The following is a 16,860-nucleotide window of genomic DNA, read 5'->3' as shown; positions in this document are numbered from 1 at the left end:
AGCTGAATGAAGGTCTCGGGATTAGAACAACATAAGGGTGAGTAATTAATTACAGAATTAGCATTTTTTGGTGAACTAATTCTTTAAGCTATGTCAGTGCTTTTTTATTAACACATATGACCTTGACAGAAAGAACAGAGAAATAATCTGTAGATGATTTTCACAATAAGGAAAGCAGAGCTCCAGAGCCTTCTGCCAGTCACCCATGGCGTTTACTCTGCCGCTCCCATATCATAACATACCTTTTACATCTATTGCTCATTATGCATGTCTGGTTGCTCACTTTGGTCTTTGAAACTTAGAACTCCAGGTCCTTTTTTCAGAGCAACTACTTGAAATGTGGACATTGTTTTTCTTTTCCATTTTGCTTTTGGCTATATGTGAATAGCTCTGGTTCAGAGAATCCCATGCATTCATTGCAGAAGACGAGTCAAGTTGCTTTTCTTGATGCAGAGACTGAGTTTAGTGACTGATGCTTTCTGAAGTACTCCTGGGCCCATGTGGCTGTACATAACATCACAGCATGACAGTTTTTATATGGTGCCATCTGAGGGCTCAAAAGTTGTCTACTTCATTCAACTGAGCATTCTTTGCTTCACAACAATTCACTAAATCTTGTCACAATGTTATGTTTGGTAGTTGGTGCATTACCTGAATTCTTTATGATGTTACATTGAGAAATTAGATTTTTTGATTCGTTTGACATTTCTCACATGGCTCAAAATGAAGAGCCACATTTTTAAAATCCAGTTTGGGATAAATGAAACACTCATTAACAGTTGGACCAATAATTTTGGACTTCAAAACTCTAGAATTTTCTTTAACCTTTTCACTTGTAGTTTGCTATTGAAAGTTTGTTATTGAAAATGCAAGCAATCTTTTATTTTTTTTTTTCAAATTAGCTGATCACCCATTCCTGATTTTCTTTAGCCAATTTGAATGTTATCACTTGATTGAGCTTTATAAGTGGTTATCAGCTGATAGATATGGGCCTATAGGGGCCTTCTGTGCCTCCTGGTAGGCTAAGAATGCTGTTATCATCCATCCACATGGTTAATCAGCTATAGATCACTTACAGCTGTGGCCGTAAGTTAACAAGAATTATTCATATTATTTATTAAATTTCCCATTAGTTGTATTTCATTAACGTCTACCCTACCCCAACCCTAAACCCAACCATCACAGTAATGTAAAAACAGATCAGGATCTGCAGTCTTCTATATTAGTATGGCTGGTTAACCATGTGGGTGAATAATAACAGCCTTCGGAGCCTACCAGTTGGTACAGAAGGCCCCTATCTGGCCCATGCCTATCAGCTGATAACCACTGATAACGCCCATTCAATCGAGTGATAACATTCGAAGCGGGTGGTTTGTTGCACTTCACAAAATGTTCTAACATTTTTTAGAATTGGGGTTGAATCAAATAAGTAACTCTCCTATAGTTGTTTGATTATAACCTGTCCTAAAATTAAATGTGTGAGGAGTGTGTGAGCGTGAGACAGGCTTGTGGTTTCTTCAGGGCAGTGAGTTGTTAATGGGCTAAGGTCTCTGTGTGTTATTGTGAGCGGGGCAGTCTATCAGGGGCCGGACTGAGGCCTGAAGCCCTGCGGTCCTCCTGGCATCCTGATCAGAGGATTAGCAGCATACAGCCGCAGGTCAAGAGCAAGCCAGTCACACACACTTTCTCTTTAACACACACACACACACACTTGTCATTTTGCTTTCTCTCACAAACACCTTCGCTTTCACACACGCAAAGCATTTCTCAACCTCTCACACTTGTGCAGAAGAGGCCTGTTTGATAGCAGGCAGCGGATTAGGTTCTGTGTTCTCCTTTATTCTTATTCTGATTGGCTTATGCTCTTGAGAGGCTTTTTTAACTACAGTGAGGTTGTACTGCTTCACACAATGAAAGGGGATTTCTTTCTCATGACATCATATCCCCTGTCCTCCCCCATTTGAAAGTTTTTAACGTTTTTTTCTTTGCTAATTGAAGACTCTGGGATCATTTTTCAGATGTATGCCTCTATTTTTAGTATAAATGTTCACGTTTTTTGAAGCAGTCTTGTTTGAACCAACATGGAATGGTTTTCATTTAGTGTAATTTTTAATGATGAATTAATTAAATATTTTTCTTCTGCTCTTGAATAATAAAATAAACCACAATGCTATTCCATGCTTTAAGCACAACTGCTTGGTAATTATGCCAGCTGGTCAGTGACGGGACGAACTGTTCCAGGTCTAGAACCATGGGGTGGGCTGCTGTTTGACCAGAGAAGCGTGTCCTGTCTGTTAGTGTACCCCTGCACTGACCCCTGTCCATCCCTCAATAGTACGACGCCTTGTTGCCCCCAGCATGAGGTCTCAGCATCCCCTGCTTGTGATAGTGGGGGGCACACAGCAAGGGGCCTTAGAGGGGATGCAGAATTAGCAGCTAAAATGGAGACTCGCATTTCCATATGCATGCCACTGACAAGTGTTATACTGAAAAACCCGGTACCAATACGTGCGCAAGGTGGCCCAATCCAACAAGACGGGGGGCGCTGGGTGGGCTGGGCTTTAAAGGGGCCTGCAATATTGTACTAATTCGTGCAAGAGACTCTCTATCAAAGCGAAAGGCATACGGTAATTAACGAGGGGTGAGGGGGAAAGAATGGAAAGAAAGAGAAGGAAGAATGAGTTTGGGAGCCAGAGGGACTGGGATGCTGATTTTGACGTGTAAATGCTGTGTTGATTAGCATATGCTGGTTTGTCCAGACCCGGTATTTATCAGTAGAATTGAATGTGTGTGCGGCATGGATGTGACTTTGTCCCCCTAAATTTCCACAGCCACCTTTTCAAATACGGACAGACCCCCCTTTCCTTAAACACCCCCTCACCTTTCAGTTTCTTTTCTTGCTTCATTTCTATGGCCATTGCCTTTTTTCTGCCCTTTTTTCTCAATGTGTGAATGTGAAATATATAAAGCTTGTTGCCAGTGGCAAGGCAGATTTCTTTCATTTATGTTTTGAAGATCAGTCTTGTCCTGCAACAAATGATGAGATCAGTTGACAATTTTTATTTTTTAAGTTATTGATTTAAGTTATCTTAAAAAAACATATAATTCAATATGATTCTTGTTTTTTAAAAGAACAAACAAACAACATTGTCTCAGAATATACACACTTTGCAGGTAAAAATAATACAGGGTTCACCTGTCATGAAATACCTGGAAAAGTAATGAAATTAGGAAAATGTTGGAAAAACAGAAAACCCCACAAAGTTTTGGAAAAATCATGGAAAACAAATATCTATTCTTGAATAAAGGTTACAGTGTTTCCTCTAGGATTTATTTCAGGCTGTGGTGGCAGGCCTTTTGCACAGATCTACCAACTATAGCGTTATTTAAATGACAAATGTCGTGAGCGCAGTCAAATTAATTACCTTTTAATAAGTTTTGGTGCGGTTATAAGCTGATATTAAAAAATGATTGACTGAATGTTGTGAATGAGAAGCTGATAGATTGCTGCATGTTTTACGATATGCTGTATAAATTTAAACATGCATTGTTTTTCTTTATTACACGTGTAGACATTTCATGAAACATTAGAAATTCATAAGTCATAAAAATTTACTTGAAAGTCTTGGAAAAAATCATTAAAAAGTCATGAAATTTTAGTAGTAAAAATGTGTATGAAACCTGATAATATGAATTGCCTTACATGTGGGTTCAACTGTTGGAGATACAAAATGTAGTGTTACAGAGTATGTAGTCATAAAAAGACCCAGTGTGCCAGTCAGTTTTCAAGAGGAGTGCTGGATTTGGATTGAGCATGTTTCAGGTCTAAGTATCCGAGAAAGAGTCCCCAGGTATAGCAAAGAATTTTCCATTAGAATTGGATCTCATAAATCGGAGCCTTTCCAAGTAGATAACAGAGGCTGTATTCATTAATCAGATTCGAAAAGGAGATTTACATTTTTTTCAGTCAGGGCTTGTTGGAGATGCTATGGAAGAGTTAGAGAGTGTTTTGAAACACCAAAAATAGCAAGCTCTGTGTCTGGTTGGAGGAAAATTTTATAGGCCTTGGAGTATAAACCAAAAATATTTGTCCAAAAATTTAACAATGAGGAGCAAAGCAAAAAATGCTTGAGCTGTGGTGTCCTCTGTCATTTTACACTTATCACACATAGATGAACATAGATGTAATTTGGTTTTGGTATAGTGCAGGGGATGAATAGCCAGTTTAAATCTCTCATTAGAAGCTGAGACAAAGTTTTCAAACAACCCTACAAAATTTGAAATGAGACGAGTGGACTGAGAAGAGTTCAGGAAGACATTAAAAAACACATATTTATCAGATAATATGATTCATGTAATGAAATAAATGCTAGAAAAAATATCAAGCTCAAATGTCTTTTATGTAATCTAGCTTCCAGGAAAATATTTCTTATGTTTGTTTAGTAAAAAAAAAATCTAATGCAAGCAATTAAATGGTAGCAGAAATAAACATAAATAAAAAAAATAAGGTATAATTAATAAAAACAATTAGATTAATTATTTAGACATTAAAATAGTGCAGAATTAATTTACAAAACATATACTAAACAGAAAATATGGTCACACTTTATTTGGATGGTTCGTTTGTTGAATTTAAGTTACATTGCATCTACATGCCAACTAATTCTCATTGAATTATAAGTAGACCGCTGGTTGGGGTTAAGGTTAGGGTTATTGTAAGTTGAAATGTACTTGCAAAGTTTCTTATAGTCAGTTAAATGTCTGTTGAAGGAGCAGTATCATCAGATAAATATAGACAGTCTACTAATACTCAAATGGACCATCAAAATAAAGTGCTACCGAAGATAGTACAGTAAACCCTAAATCAGACTGTTCATAAAAATATTCCTGACTGAAGAACTAAAGGTTACAATTATTTTAATTAACTCTGCCAAGCAAAATATAATAATAATAATAATAATAATAATAATAATAATAAATGCAAAAAAAAATGCTTTATAATTTTTTTTATGTTTTCTATTGTTGATCAAATTAACATCAAACTAAATTTATCAATATAATAATTATTTGTTCATTATTTTTTTTTTTTTGTTTGGTTATTTTCAACACTCAATTGATTACAATCATACAACATTTTAAGGTACATTTGAATCTCAGTGTGTGTCCTTAAATGACATATAATTTACATATATTATTGTCGGGTAATACACAGTACACAAATTTTGTTAATTTGTAATTGAAAAATAGCATAAAAAAAAATAAAAGAAAATAATAAAAATTTAAAGATTATTTACACCCAGGGTGACAATACAGTCTAAATTCTACTTTTAAAATATTTTGTTAACAATTTCTTAAAAAAAAAAAAAAAAACAAGTTGTTGCAAAATGATTGTTGTTGTTGTTCGTCTTGAATTTCTGTATTGGATGATCAGGAATCTCTTCATGCAGTAAGTTGAGCCTGAAAAAGAGCAGAGCAGGTCGCCCAGTGTGGTGCCTCTCATCTTTTGTGTGCCGCTTTCCCTGTGCCAGCTTTCTGCTGTCACATTAGTGCACGTCAAATACACAAGCCTCACATGCAAATGCACTCGTGGACTTTTAGCTTTTTAGCTTGCTCAGGGGCTTCCTTTGCAAACAGGAAGTGCTTTTTGCTCTTTCAAACAGATTTGCTAAGTGTCATCACGTTTGTCTCGCCTTTCCAAGTGTCTCTCCGGGATGTTTTGAAGCAATTATTCACACCTGCTTCAGTGGGCAAGTGGGAGAAACAGTCCTTCATCATATAATGAACTGTTGGCAGAGCCTTTAGAAGAGAATTGTGAAATATAGTGTGTGTGTGTGTGTGTATGTGTGTGTGTGTGTGTGTGTGTGTGTGCGCGCAGGATTGGTCAGTCTGTTACAGGTCAAAGTTCACGGTCATCAGTGTTTGAGGTGAGTCAATTGTGAATCAGTCCATCTGCTGTGGTCTTGGGGGTCAGTGTCTGTAAGTGTTGAGGTGGTCTTCAAAAGTTTTCTTTTTTTATGTGTGTGACAGAACAAACGTATGCATCACATATCTGTGTGTGTGTTCCCTCTTCAGTTTACAGTGTGTTTAGAAGCAGATTTTGCTCAAGGCTGTACTGAATGCTCCAATCACACACAACAATACCTGTCAAGCCATTTGACCATTCACAAAAAGCATGCATTTTCTCTCTCTCTGGCAGGTAGATCTTTGCTACTGCAGCTGCATACGATGAATTGAATGAAAGCAGGCACTTGAGCAACTGTGTGTGTGCCCGGTAAAAAGGTGAAAAAGCCTATTAATCCTTTCCACGATCATCACACTTTCATTGGCCAATTACATCCAGCTAAGTGATAGAATGAACTGGTGATCAGGTTCATTTTCGCCTGTTAAAGACCATATCATTTGTTTTACACACAGCCCATTTGGTTAACAGTACATCTGAATTGGAAATCAGTAAAGTCTTTTTAGCTTGGTGAACATGTTACTTGCATGTTTTTTTTTTTTTTTTTTGCAATCTTTAAATGTACAAATAAATGTGTCATGGTTCAGTGAAGAACTTTTAACATCCATAGGAGCTTTACAATCCAAAACAGAATATTAATATAATCTTAATATTAAGAAATATCACTGTTAAAACAGTTTTTTGAAATCCATTTTTGTTTGCCAAATATATTTATTAACATTTTTGTGCAGATACAATAATATATATATATATATATATATATATATATATATATATATATATATATATATATATATATATATATATATATATATATATATATATATATATATATATATAGTTATTAAATATATATCTATAATTATATATATAGTTATTAAATAACACAGTAAATGTAAATAAATAAATAACAAAAAAAACTTAACAATAAAAGTAATTAATAATAATTTAAAAAAAGCTTTATTCCTCTTCTGTTTCAAGACCAATAATGTTAATATAATCTTTTAACAAAGTTTATTGTTTATCATTGTTGAGTTATAACAAAAGTTTTCATGCTTTGTAAAAATTTTAAAGACCCTCTTAATGAAAATCTAAGTTTTTCTTTAATTTTAAACACACAAAATTATTTTATCCATCTGTCATATGAAGGTGGCCATGTTTGTTTACACTTAAGAAGAAAAAGCCTTCTAGCCAATAATGTGGTGAAAGCAACAACGTTCTGTGTTGTTGAAGGCAAATTTGGCCCAAAAGGAATTCCAGTCCTTTTTTTTTAATAGTTTCTTTTCATTTTCCTTCAGCTTAGCCCCTTTATTAATCTGGGGTTGACACAGCAGAATGAACCGCCAACTTAACCAGCATATATTTTATACAGTGAATGCCCTTCCAGCTGCAACCCAGCACTGGGAAACACCCATACACACTCATACACTATGGCCAATTTAGCTTAGCCAATTCAACTATAGTGGATATCTTTGAACTGTGGGGGAAACCGAAGCACCCACGTAAACGTAGGGAGTACATGCAAATCCACACAGAAATGCCAACGGGCCCAGCCGGGACTCGATCCAGTGACCTTCTTGCCGTAAGGCGACAGTGCTAACCAGTGAGCCACCGTGTCCCCCTTTTTTGTGTAAATAGTAATTTTTAGTTTTGACTTTATTTATTTTTTTATATGAACGTAACATTAACAATTCTTGGAGCGACACTGACTTAATGCCACGTTAATAATGTGCAGAATTTGGTCACATTAACAAACATAAATAAATAATTTTTTTAGTAATTGTAAAAAAAAATAAGCAATCATAACATCTCTGTCTCCATTCCGCCCACTTTATTACTCTCTCCCTCTCTCTGCCTCTCTTTCTCTCTCTCTCTCTCTCTCTCTCTCTCTCTCTGGCTGTCACTGCAGCACAATGTAGGAGCATTAGTATGCTAATGAGGTGCAGGGCGACAGGTGGCCTGCTAGACAGCTCAATTAAGCAGCTCGTTAAAGGCCAAGCTAACGAAGCGGCCTGCACTGCAAGACTCAACAAACAATGTGACTGTGCAGGCTACAAATTGGTGAGTGCTAGTTCTGTGTGTGTGTGTGTGCACGTGTGTCCGGCAGAGATAGAGACTATTTAATGTGTGTGTGTGTTTGTGTGTGGGTGTGAGTGAGTGAATGTGTAATCAGGGCCAGGGAGTCAGAGGGAGAATCTGATTCCGTTTGTGTGTCTCTGAATGTGTGTGGTAGTGTGTGTGTGTGTGTGTGTGTGTGTGTGCATAAGATAAATGTTTAGCGGTTAGCAAGGCTTTGTGATGGACACAACTAATAATGGCTAATAAGAGGGGTTGTTGCTTGCTCCTCAAGAAATTAGAAAGAAATCTAAAAATTTTCCCTCCAAAACACTTTGCAGGAAAACAGACCCTTATGTCTCCTCACACTCCAAACTTTTACATTTGATTATGTTGCCTTCTTTTTTGTCAGTGTCAGAATGTATTTACTTACCTAAAAAAAACATAGTACAATACTGGTGTAGTGAAGCTATGAGAAAACAAAAGTAAATTTACATAAAAAAGAAAATCAAATCAGTCCAGATATTGTCGTCTTGCAAGATCAATTTAAACTGACAGAAAATATGATTATTTTTATTGGACAGTATAAACAGGGTCATAAATATCAGCTAATGTTATTGTATTTACTGGCATAATCAATTAATAATGCTTTTACAACATTTATTAATTGTAGTTCAACATTCACTAATGCATTATTATCAATCCCTAAATCAATCCCTGTGCTTGTTAACATGTAATGCACTCTGACTTAACCTGAGCTATGAACAATAAATTACAAAGAACATATTTTCACTTATTAACATTAACAAAACTTAAAAAAATAAATAAATAAATGCAGTGTTCATTGTTTGAACTTGTAGGAAAATATATAAAATAGCATTAACTATGTGTCTCATATTGTAAAGTGCTACCTTAATATCTTCTTTATCCTTAATAATTATATGTTTGATATTACATTTTTTTGGAAATATATAAATTAGTATGAGGTTATTGATAACACATTATAATAAAGTATCTTTTCTTTACATTATTTAAATGGATTACTTAACACATGACCTAACAATGAACAAAAAATCCTGTAAAAATATTTGTGTACATTAGGTCTATCACAATATTTATTGTTGTGCCAAAATATATTGCGATAAATATGTAACAGCCATATCAATCGGCAGCCCAAAACCGGTTACTTACTGAAGCTAAGCAGGGCTGAGCCTGGTTAGTTAGTACATGGATGGGAGACCACATGGGAAAACTAGGTTGCTGTTGAAAGTGATGTTAGAGATTCCAGCAGGGGGTGTTCAACCTGTGGTCTGTGTAAGTTCTAATGCCCCAGTAAAAGTGAAGGGGACTCTATACTGTCAGTGGGCGCCATCTTTTGGATAAGACGTTAAGCCAAGGTCCTGACTCTCTGTGGTCATTAAAAATCCCATGACACCTCAGTGTCGTGGCCAAAGTCCCTCAATCGGCCCTTACAATCATGGTCTTCCAATCATCCCTATCAACCGAATTGGCTCTATCACTGTCTCTCCACTCCACCAATAACTTGTGTGTGGTGAGCGCACTGGCGCCGTTGTCCTGTGGCTGCCGTCACATCGTCCAGGTGGATGCTGTACACTGGTGGTGGTGTGGAGAGACCCCCCTCATGATTGTGAAGCCCTTTAGGTGTATGGCCATACACAATGAATGCGCTATATAAATACACATTACTGTACAAATTATATTATTATCATTTTAAGACCATTTAATGCCACTCAGTATATAATGCCAGAATGACAATATAACAGCATCAAAATGCAAGTACACTCTTCCATTCATTTTCTTTTTGGCTTAGTCCCTTTGTTAATCAGGGGTCGCCACAGTGGAATGAACCGCCAACTTACCCAGCATACGTTTGCAGCTGCAACCCATCACTTAGAATACACTGTTCTAAACAGTTAAAATTGTATTCATAAGAATTCATTGATTCATTCATTTTCTTGTCGGCTTAGTCCCTTTATTAATCCGGGGTCGCCACAGCGAAATAAACCGCCAACCCATCCAACAAGTTTCCACGCAGCGGATGCCCTTCCAGCCGCAACCCATCTCTGGGAAACATACACACACACACACACACGTTCACACACACACTCATACACTACGAATAATTTATATTTAATTTAATTATAATCACTTTAGGGGCATCACGGTGGCGCAGTGAGTAGCGCTGTTGCCTCACAGAAAGACGGTCACTGGTTCAAACCTTGGCTGGATCAGTTGGCATTGGAATCAGAATGTGAAAAAGTATATTCTAAACAAATAAATAAATGTTAATAAAAAGGTGCAAGGTAAAAAGTAACAGAGGCTGCAATATCTGCTACTAGATCTATTTTCATTCGTCAGACACCCACATAAAAATATCCTATAGTCGTTTATAGTAAATACTTCAGTTTTGTTTTTACAATACTGACACTGACATCTCCAATAGAGACAGAGAGGTTGCACAGTCAGCTAAAATGTTGCTACTGTTGTTTTTTTTACATGTATAGCCGATATTTATTGCAACACCAAAATTCCTGAGGTCATGTCCATGTGTTGTGCGATAAGTGGATATATTGATTATTGTGACAGGCCTAGTGTACATCAGCATTTGCTCATACAGTATAAAGTCAAATTGTATTTGTTATTATTATATTTAATGGACCTAAACTAACATGAACTAATGCGGAATGGTAATTTTTGTTTAACTAATATTGATAATATATGATTAATTAAATTGTTACACCATATATTATATTATTTATACTTGAATATAAGCCAAGTGCTTTTTATTTTATGGCTGACAACTGGTAAGTGTTAAAATTAATAAATAAAATAAGTAATAAAATTCCATAATACATAGTCTTAATGGGTTAGTTCACCCCAAAACCTCAATTTCTACACCATTTACTCACAGTCAAGTGGTTCTAAACCACTTGTTAATGCATTTCTTTCTTTTGTACACGAAGCAAGATATGTTGGATAGGAGCAGCAATTCCATAGCTCCATACATAGTAGGAGCAAAAAAATACTATGGAGTTCAATGTCTTTGGGGGGTGAAGTTTCAGTTTTGGCTGACCGATCCCTTTAATGTTGTATTCAAAATGAATCTCCACATAATAATAATAATAATGATAATAATAATAAAAATAGGGCAGCATGCTGGCACAGTGGGTAGTGCTGTCACCTCACAGCAAGAAGGTTGCTGGTTCGAGCCCCAGCTGGGTCAGTTGGCATTTCTGTGTGGAGTTTGCATGTTCTCCCTGTATTCGCGTGTGTTTCCTCCGGGTGCTCCGGTTTCCCCTACAAGTCCAAAAATGTAGTACAGGTGAATTGGGTAAGCTAAATTGTCCGTAGTGTATGAGTGTGAATAAGTGTGTATGGATGTTTCCCAGTGATGGGTTGCAGCTGGAAGGGCATCCACCTGCGTAAAACATGTGCTGGGTAAGTTGGCGATTCATTCCGCTGTGGCGACCCCAGATTAATAAAAGGACTAAGCCGAAACGAAAATGAATGATTATCAACATAATACTGATAATCAAAATATAAGAATGCTCATGTAAAATTAAATTCCCATCAACTAATTATAATAATTAAATCTTTAATACTGACTAATAACTAATATATTATGTATTCCCAAATCAAGCGCACTGACATGTAATGTATACACTAAGATTAAAACTCACAATAATCACCAAGGAGTTTATAGGTTATGCTTGCAGTGAAGAATTAAGTTTTAATGATGTCTGGGATTAAATGTTTGTTGACGCTTTTTGTTCCTGCGTGCGACACAATGAAATAAACATCTCTTTGTCTCCTCATTCAGAGAAATAACCAGTGCTGGGAATGTTTGAACAGTTCTGGCATGGTATCAAAAGCCACCACAGTTTCTCGTGGACGAGCATTGTTTATTGTGGCTGGATAAAGTTGTAACACAGACATTTTAATCAGTTTGTAACACTTAGCGTTTGAGCCTTATTATCCGGGGTGTGTTCGCTGGTGCGTGAAACAGCAGCGTTTGGGTTCATAACCCGACCCTCCTGTCTGAGTCTCGCTGGCATAAAGGGATCATGAGCTCTAATGGTTCAGGGATCTGCCCAGCAAACGAGGTTAGGTATGGAGGAAGACAAAAACACAGGGGCTAAACAGAGCCGCCCCATTCGTGAGCAAGCTGCTGCAAAGCTGGACAACTCATGAATATGCTAATCCGCATTTGCCTGAATAAGTATGTAGATAGTGAGAGAGGGGAAAAAAAAAACAACAGCGCTCATTAATTAATAAGGACAATGTGCCTTTAATGACAGTGTTGACACTGTTGGCGAACAAGTGATTGGGGCCTGAGAACGAGAGGTCATCAGAACGAGAGACAGTGATGGGCCGTACTGTCAGAAAGAGAGGCTTTCTGTCCTACAAGGGCAGAAAAGGTGATGGAGGATGGACATGTTGAGCGTAAGGGAGACAGAACTGAAGTGTGAGAGACAGACAAACAAGCTAGTTAGACAAGTAGACAGCGCCGAGGTCAGGAAAGTGAACTTTATATAAACATAGATTTAGGAAGGGAAATTAGGGCACTTCAAGGATGTTCTCAATTTTGTGGAGTAATCAGAAACTTTGCATGCTGTTAATTTTAGCTACTGGGAGTAATATCTGTGTTTCTAATCAGAGAAAATAAAAACAATGCTAAAATTATAACTGTTTTAAACAGGTTTCCTGCGCTGTTCCTTTCTGCAATTTGAAAACACACCAGGGTTATCAGGATCTGCATTAACATACAGAACTTTCTTTCGATGACACCACAAGGCCAAGGTTAGTTGTTTTCATACAATTATAAAGGTTTTTGTATAAAAGGTTCAAGCAAGAAAACCAAGCCACAATATTAATATTTGAATTATATAAGAGTAAATAACATCATTTTCATTTTTGGGTTAAACTTTTTATGTCTCAAGTTTTTTATATTATAATAAAATTGAACCCCAAACATGTTGCAAACATAGCAACTTAAAGGATGTGGGGTGTAAAAATTACACACTTTACAGCCAACATTTAATGTGCGTGTCTATGTATGGTTTTGTTTTTTTATCTTGGTGAAAACCTAAATTTCCAGACTCATGGGTACCTAATGCAGAATAAGGTTTTTTGAAAATGAAAAACAGCAGAATGTTTTCTGTGAGTCGGAATTAAGTGCCAAACAGCATTTCCCATTGTTTACCTCCTTATTTATGTCCTCGCTACAGTCTACCGTAACAAATAAAAACAATCCACAGCTTTGCGGTTTGGAGGAGTTTTTTGGCCAAATCCAGCACTGAACTGGTAGAGATTCTGGAAGTTGTCCTTTGTCAACAAACAAAGAGTTTGTGATCAACTAAATGAGATGTATTTTTTGTAGTCCCCAAACTTCGTTTACTGTAGGCTTTGCTAAGCTAACTGTAAAAGTGTGTTACATTCAGAGAAAATGTTTATGTTCACACCGCTACATTACACATGAACTAAAGTTTAAAATATGATATCAGAGTGGACCACCCCTTTAATGAATTGTAGCCGTTTGTAGTGTTACCCATTAAAATTCTACCAACAAAATAGATACAATGCTGGCTCAAAGACAATTTTTTCAAAGTTGTTCTTCATCAGGTTAAAAAAAAACAAGTAGGCCCTTAAATGCATCAGTCTATTACATCCAATAATCAGATAACAGCAATTTCATTGATTTAAAGGTGCAGCCCGATCAGTGACTGTCAAATGCAAAGCATTCTCTGTAGAAGGATTTTCTGACTTTAATTATTGCCACCTTCACAGAGTAATCCAGAATAGTTGGACCGACAAGGTGGATCCAACTACCTGGCTTAGGCACTGCAATTGCTCTAAATCCTCTTCATCAGCTCCGATTACATTCAAGGATGAAATCTTTGCTGCCTTTGATATCCCACAATCCCCTTCCATTCCTGAAAGTTGTAAACATAGCATATGATGGTCACTTGGACCATTTTTTTTTTTCTTAAAAAGTTTATCTGAAATATTTTAATTTACTATTTTTCAAAAGACCCCCTCTCCCCACCTTGTTCTTGTCTATATGATGCTGTTTTGGCAATCTTTATTGTGTAAGGCACTATAGAAATAATAATTCATTATTTGGCTTAGCGAAATAGCCTTTAACTGGCCAATTACCCTGGAGCTATCAGCAATCTGACTATCTGCATAGCATAGTCATTAGTTGCAGGTCATTTCAATATGGTTCCCAACAAGTAAAAATATACATTATATTCACGTTATTAAAAATGAAAAAAAAAAAAAAAAAAAAAATATATATATATATATATATATATATATATATATATATATATATATATATATATATATATGTTTGTACACATACCCATTTTTAATTTAAATGAGACTCTCTTATTACTTGATTCAAGGGCATAGATTTGTTCTTTGTGGGGACATACATCCCTACAGTACATGCATTGAACAGCACAAATTCTCTTTTGCACTTTTAAAAACATGATTAAAGGACTTAATAATATAAAATAAACACTTAATAATACAAAAAAAATAAAAAAATCTCATCCCATACTGCAAAAGTCAATTCATATGATTTTACTGCAGTCAGGCTTTGAGGAGGTATGAATGTAGAGAGGTGACTCAATTTACCGATTTATCCTGATTATTGTTTTTCATAATAATGGAGGCCAAAATCAAAACTGAATTTTAATTAATTGCACGGTCTTGGATAATAAATATTACGGTAAACTCGTAGCGAACATGACTTTTAGGTGTAGGTTAAGAGTTGATGGAGCATTTTAGGGACATAACATAAGAGTTGAGGGACATTTCAGTAATTGGTGTATATTGGTAGGGACGTTTCCCCTCTGTCCATGCTAATTCTACACCCATTGGCTTGATTTCTAATGTTTACATTTACATAGCTCTTCTACATGAAAATTTTGTAACATTTTCATTAGCTGCATTCGAATGCTATTTCATGAATAGACTAACATATCTGTTTGCTCCTCAAATTTGCCATTTACCAGCTTTCAGCTCCCAAACTGCCACTGAAGAAAATAGACCTGACATTTAGGAGTATAGATATTAGAAAAGATGGCTTTTACTTTAGATTCTTTTTGTTCAAACCCAGCGGACCTTATGGTGTTTGATTCACAACAGCAAAAAGCAGACTTGCATTCAAAAACACCATCTCTTTTTCTCAAGTTCAGCCTGGTTGGTGCAACAAATTCAGGCGTTTGAAGTCGAGGCCTGAAAGAGCGACAATGGCTCCATCTTTTCAAATGCTCCAGCAGCGCCACACACATAGAGATCAGAGTACGTTTATGAAGTAATCTCTCTTTCTCTGGCTCTTCTCTCTCGCTATCACTCGAACCCCTCCTTCTCTGCCTCCCTCTGTGTTATGACATAGTAATCTGTGTCTCTAGCAGCTCCTCTGAATAGATGCATGAATGGCTGTTTTCTGCCTACATGAACCTATTGGAGGTGGATCAACCATATGCCCATGGACATGCACACTCAATGACAAAGGCGGACACCAACAGGTCCTCTCTGACACAAAGCACTGTGGGCCTGAGGGAGGCGGGCAGGACGAGGGGTGCATCTTAACCTTGGACATACACACACACTCACACACACACACCACAAATAAATATTCTCACACACACCACTCCACATGCCACCCACACAGCAATATGGAGATGCGACATTGATACAAACTCTGCCTGTAGAGTTTGTGAAAATGATGCTTTGTTGTGTGTGTGTGTGTTGTGTGTGTGTGTGTGTGTGTGTGTGTGTGTGTTTTGTTGTTGTTGTTGTTGTTGTTGTTTGTATAAATATAATGCATGCACATAATACTTATACATGGATAGAACATAATACAAAAAAAAGCTCTCTGGGACAAATATGGAAAAGCCTGACTACTAATTTAAAGGAGACCAATTATACAAAAATCACTTTTATAAGGTAGTGTGTGAATATAGCCAGCCTCAATCACCCAATCACACTTGGGTATGGGTGTTTCCCCATACTGGGTTGCGGATGGAAGGTCATCCATTGTGTAAAACGTATGCCGGAATAGTTGCCGATTCATTCCGCCGTGGTGACCCTTGATAATTTAGAGACTAAGCGGAAGGAAAATTAATGATTGAATAATCACACTTCAAACCAATCTACCAAATCTTTCATTTATATAGGAGAGAAAGTCCCGCCTATTAGTGACAATGTCTTACTCATTAGCATAAACAGCCCTGAGTGAGAAGCAGATGTCCACTATTATGCTGCGTTCACACCAGACACGGAACGCGCGTCAAGCGCGAGTGATTTACATGTTAAGTCAATGCAAATGCGCGAATAGACACCCTGCGGCGTGATTTGCACGAATGGTGCGACGCGAATGGCGCAACGCAAATGGCATGAATTGCGCGAATGGCGCGACGTGAATTGAGCGTTTTGCGCGTTTGATGCGCGTTACGCGTGAATCGCTCGAGTTCGAAAATCTGACCAGCGGACATTCGCGCCGCATTAACCAATCAGGAGCTTGCTCTTGTGGGGGCGTGATTGTGACGTTTCGCCTGTTGTCTGTGTCCCAGGGGAAATCCTCCAGCCGACACCAACAAGAAGTTCATCAAACTGGGCTTGGCTCAGTCAGAAGCACCACTGAAAGCCTCCGTCTGATAGGTTAAGTTTCTGGAGGAATTTATGAGCTTAAAGAGCTGGATGCACCTCTGAAAGGATGTAGTGGACACAGCCCTTAAAGTATCAACGCTTTTTTTCAGCCTTCATAAAGCACATAAACACTGTTATTTTCTTCATAAAATCCATGTTAGCCA

Source organism: Danio rerio, chromosome 9, assembly GCF_052040795.2.
Source record: "Danio rerio strain M-AB ecotype USA chromosome 9, GRCz13ab, whole genome shotgun sequence".
NCBI lineage: Eukaryota > Metazoa > Chordata > Actinopteri > Cypriniformes > Danionidae > Danio > Danio rerio.
This window is presented reverse-complemented; position numbering follows the sequence as displayed.